The sequence below is a fragment of the Quercus robur genome, chromosome 4 (genome assembly GCF_932294415.1).
Source record: "Quercus robur chromosome 4, dhQueRobu3.1, whole genome shotgun sequence".
Lineage (NCBI taxonomy): Eukaryota > Viridiplantae > Streptophyta > Magnoliopsida > Fagales > Fagaceae > Quercus > Quercus robur.
Genome location: NC_065537.1, coordinates 9,489,502 through 9,495,034, shown reverse-complemented (window position 1 = coordinate 9,495,034; position 5,533 = coordinate 9,489,502).

Here is a 5,533-nt window from a genome sequence, read left to right as displayed (position 1 = left end):
TGTTGAGGTAGAAGCTTTGGATATAGAAGGTGAAGAACCTATACCAGAAGTAGAATCGACTCCCATCAACCCAAGAAGGGAAACGAGATCGATGTCTAGAACTTCAAGTCCTCTTACTCCACCAGAAGTTCATCCTCCTATCTCTCGTAGTGATGAAGTTTCCACTTCAAAAAGGCCTTCCTCAAGAATTCTCAAGAATCATCCGGAAAGTAATATCATAGGATCACTTGATGACGGTCTTCGCCTCAGGAAAGGAAATATTCTGCTAGCCAATCATGTAACATATCACTGTTATCTTGCACAGTTTGAACCAAAGAGGGTTGAAGAGGCTCTTCTAGATGAGAATTGGGTTGAATCAATGCATGACGAGCTGAATCAGTTTGTGAGGAATGACGTGTGGGAACTTGCTCCACGGCCTGAGAACGTTCATGTTATAGGCACAAAGTGGATTTTTAAAAACAAAACTGATGAAGATGGAGAGATAATTCGAAACAAGTCTCGGTTGGTGGCTCAAGGCTACACACAAGTAGAAGGGGTGGATTTTGATGAATCATTTGCTCCGGTGGCAAGACTCGAATCCATTCGAATCCTCATGTCCATTGCGTGCACTTTGAAGTTCAAACTTTATCAAATGGATGTTAAGTGTGCTTTTCTGAATGGATATCTAAATGAAGAGGTTTTTGTTGAGCAGCCAAAAGGATTTGAGGATCCTCATTTTCCAGATCATGTATTAAGATTGAAGAAAGCACTGTATGGTTTAAAACAAGCGCCTAGAGCCTGGTACGATCGTCTTACACATTATCTTCTAGATAGAGGTTTCAAGAGAGGGTATGCTGATCGAACTCTATTTGTCAAAAATGATGAAGATTATCTCCTTGTGGCACAAGTCTATGTTGATGACATAGTGTTTGGAGCAACTATCGAAGATCGTGCTACTGAATTTTCTGAGGAGATGAAGAAGGAGTTTGAGATGAGCATGGTGGGGGAGCTCACATTCTTTTTGGGTCTTCAAGTCAAAAAACAGAAGGAGGGTATATTTGTATCTCAAGAGAAGTATGCCAGAAATATTGTCAAGAAGTTTGGCCTAGACTCCAAAAAACATGCCTCCACTCCCATGAGCTCTGCCACTAAACTGAATGTGGATTCATCAGGAGTTGAAGTAAGTCCCACATTGTATAGGAGCATCATTGGAAGTTTGCTCTACCTTACAGCAAGTAGACCGGACATTGCTTTCAGTGTGGGCGTTTGTGCCAGGTACCAAGCTAATCCGAAGGAATCTCATCTGACTGCTGCTAAACGAATCATTCGATATGTGAATGGTACTGCAAACTATGGTCTGTGGTATTCAAAAGACTCAAATGCGTGTCTTGCTGGGTATTCGGATGCTGACTGGGCTGGCAGTGTAGACGATCGGAAAAGCACTTCAGGCGGCTGTTTTTATCTTGGTAACAATCTTGTTTCATGGATGAGCAAGAAGCAGAATTCAGTGTCTCTATCTACTGCAGAAGCAGAGTACATCGCTGCTGGAAGTTGCTGCACTCAGCTTCTTTGGATGAAGAAATTACTTCATGACTATGGAATTCCTCAAGAAACAATGTGTGTCTTCTGTGACAACACCAGTGCCATCAATCTTTCCAAAAATCCTGTTCAGCATTCAAAATCCAAACACATAGAGATACGTTACCATTTCATTCGGGATTTGGTAGAGGAAAGAGTTGTGTGTCTTGAGTTCATACACACTGACAATCAAAAGGCGGATATCTTCACCAAGCCTCTCGATGGTCCACGGTTTGAATCACTCCGTAAGACCATTGGTGTCGGTACAATTCCTTGACTCTCTTGTGTGTTGTGTGCTTCATTTTTTTTATATATATCTGTCTGTGTTGGAGCACACACTTATTTTTGCAACTTGTTTCTTGTTTGTTTGTTCTTTTGTGTTTACTGCTGGTTATGTCTGTGTTTTATCAAACTTTTTGTTTCTTGAGTCAAAAATCCAAAAATTACATAAAAATTTGAAAATCAAAAAGCTTGATTGACTTTGTTGAGTTTTTGTCTTAAAACTCATTTTGCCTTGTATCTTTGTGCTAATGGCTTTGTGCATTTTCGAGCATTGCTTGTTTTCATGCACTCATATCACTATGGGAAAAATCTGGAAATCTATGTGATTGTTGTAAATAGATCTTCAAGCTTGTCATGAATGATTAGTGAATGGTTATGTTGATCTTGAAACATGCATAGACTTGTGTCTATATCTCTTCCCACTTTTTATTTTTTTGCTAAAAAGAGCTCACCAAATGTAAATCTCCAAATGAAAAGAGATATTGAGCTGCAAAAGCCTGTCGCACATTCTAGTATTTGACTAGGAAAAAGGGTAAGCGACCTTATATTAAAAGTGAAATTTCTTTCAAAAAGGTCAAAGGCCTGTTCTTCAAAAGAGAAATGTTATATATCCCTCTCACAATGAGAGATGATTGCCTCAAAAGATAAAATGTTAAGGCTGAAAGTGGAGTCAAATGAAACACTCCAAGTTATGATTATCAAGTTATGTGGGAGGTCATATATTCATATTTCTATAATTGAGATTGGTCACATGATCTAGTGCTAATTGTGTATGCCTTGGTTGAATTGATCATTGAAGCTTCACATTAGACAAATGACTATTTCATTGTTGATATCCACACACAACACACAAGTTTATGTTCAATAAATGCCTTATTCATTTGTGTGATTGTACTTGATAAAATGTGTTTTCACATGCTCAATCTTTGTTAATTCAAGCACAAAAAGATTTTTGAGTATTTTAGGTGTTTTTGGAAAGTGTTTTGTTGGAAAAATCTGAAAATTTCAAAAATACAGTTTTGCCCTGTTTTGGCGGCTCAGTCGCGGGTATGCCAAGTCGCGAGCCTCAGTCGCATCTTCGCTGGTCATGTTTGGCGACTTGTTCGCGAGTGGAAGGTCCAGTCGCGAGATTCACTCAGAGATTTTCGCGGCTCAGCTCGCGACTCACTCGCGGGTAGACCTTCCAGTCGCGAAAAACACTTAGAAAAATTTTTCAAAATTTTGTTTTTGTGTTCTTTGGCGGCTTAATCTGGCGACTGTGTGGCGACTTGTCTCAGTCACGAAAATCGCGTGTTTTGGACATACAGGGGCAGTTTTTAAAATTTTCTGTTTTCCCTCGATCTTTTTGTGACTGTTCATTGTCTTTTTCTTCTGCACTTTCCCTTTCTCACCGTGCCTCCATTGTCGATCTCCATTGTTTGCTTCTCCTCAGCTAAAAATCGTCGACTCACAGGTATGGTTCTTTGTCTTGCACTCTAATTTTCCTGTTGTTATGGTTTTCCCTCTGGATTATTCACTTTTGAGTGTGGGTTTTGTGATGGGTTTTGATGTCATCGTTGTCCTTTCTTAGCTTATGGTAACCTGTGCTTCTGGTTTTGAGCTAATTTATTTTGTTGGCTGTGTTCTTCATCATGTGCTTAGCTAGGGTTAGCTAATTTTTGTCTGATCTGTTGTTGCTATCATGTTTCACTTTGATCTTGTGTGGTATCTTGTTGATGTGGTGTTGATTTTGGTCCTTTTACAGCTGTCTTTGTGGTTATATTTGATCTCTCTACTGTGTAGTTCTAATTTGGGCCTTTGGTGTCCCTCATTGCTACTTTCTGACCATACTCATCCAGCTGTTAGGGTTTCTTCATTGTTCCTACATTTTCACTAACCCACTGCTGATATAGTCTGTTGGATTGTGTTTTGTCATTTCCCTTGTTTATAATACAGACTGGTCATGTCTCCATTCAAAAAGGCTGCTGTGAAAGGAGGTTCTTCCAAAGGGAAGGAACCCGTAATTGATGTTGATGAAGACACACCTCTCCCGAAAGTGACTCGCTCTTCATCACAGCGATTCGATCCCAATAAGTTCAGATCCTATTCAGCATATCAGTCATATGAGAATTTCTTTCTTCATGTCACACCACTACTAGAGAGAGCTGTGGATCTGCCTTCACTTCATAACACTGACATTCCGATATGTTTTGCTCACAAGGATTGGAATTACCTTCTCTCGGATCCGGATATCGTGTATGAAGAGTTGGTTAAAGAATTTTATGCTAATGCAATTGTGGAAGGAGATGAACTTAAGTGCTGGGTTCGGCAAAAGAGCTTTTCTGTCTCTCCTACATACCTGGCAGAAATTCTTCACATCAACAGACCCATTTTTCGTCATTCACCGGTCTATGATGATCTATGTCCTGATGAGGAGCTTCTCAAACAAAGTCTTGGTCAAGACTTGGAGTTCTCACCCAATGGCAAATCCATCAGTGTTTCCTCCCTTTCTCCGAAACTGCGAGTGCTTACAATTGTGATGTTTCACAATTTGTACCCTTTATCAAGTACTGGGTATATGAATCTCGGACGTGCTTTGTTTCTTCATGATCTAATCTCTGATGAAGAAATTGACATTTGTGCTCACATCTTTCATGTTCTGCGCAAAACGGTTCTTCGCAGTGAGTCTCGGATCTGCATTCCTTTCTGCAGTCTCATTTCACGGATCTTGAAGCTCAAGGGGATCTATCCAACGGCTGATGAGTCTCCTATCCCCAAACCGAGTCCGATCAACATGCGTACATACAATGCAAGTGTTGGACATAGTCGGAAGAGAGCCAAACCAGAAACTTCTGCATCTCACAGTGACTCTCAGTTCAGCAATCTCTCCCTCGATGAGAAACTTGATTGCATTGTCTCCTCTGTCCACGAGTTGAATACAAAGATGTCTGGACTCACTGCTTCTCTACACCATCAAAGCAACCGATGGGATATGAAGTTTACTTCTCTTCAGACTCAGTTGGATCAAATTCAGAGAAAACTAGAGGAAGATGACTAGCCTATTCCATGACAAAAAGGGGGAGTGATAGGCATAATCAGAGGGGGAGGATATTACCCTAAGGGGGAGTGTCACTATCTAAGGGGGAGTGTCTTTATTTTTTTGTTTCCTTCTTCTCTTTAAGTTGATATATTATGTTTTGTAAAACTGTTATTCAGGTATTTGTTGGTTTGTACCCATATGCTTTTGTAAGCTTTCAGGGTTTATGTTTTATGCATAGTTTGTAGGCCTTGTGGTATGTACCATGCTTAAGTGCAGCCTTTATGCTATGTTGAAATCAGTACTTTAATCTAAATGTTCTGCATTGTGATTGTTGTACTGTCACTCTTGTGCCCTTGTAGGATTGTTCCTAGATGCATATGCCTTGTGTGCTATGCATTGGTTGAGTGTTGAACATACAAGCGTCTTGCCTTGTGCTTGTTAACTTGTATGTCCTTGTGTTCATTCCAAGTGTGAATGAACACTGTGATCACTACCTTGTGGTGTTCACTTGGTTGATCAAGCCATGGTTTGTTTATTAACTCCATTTTTGCTTGATCTCATGTTGCCTGTTTCATATGCATTTATAATTTTCTGCTTACAATGATCATGGTGTATTGTTGTGTTTCAGGAGTTTATGTTCATATGATTCAAGTGCTTCACAGCTTCTAGAGTTAG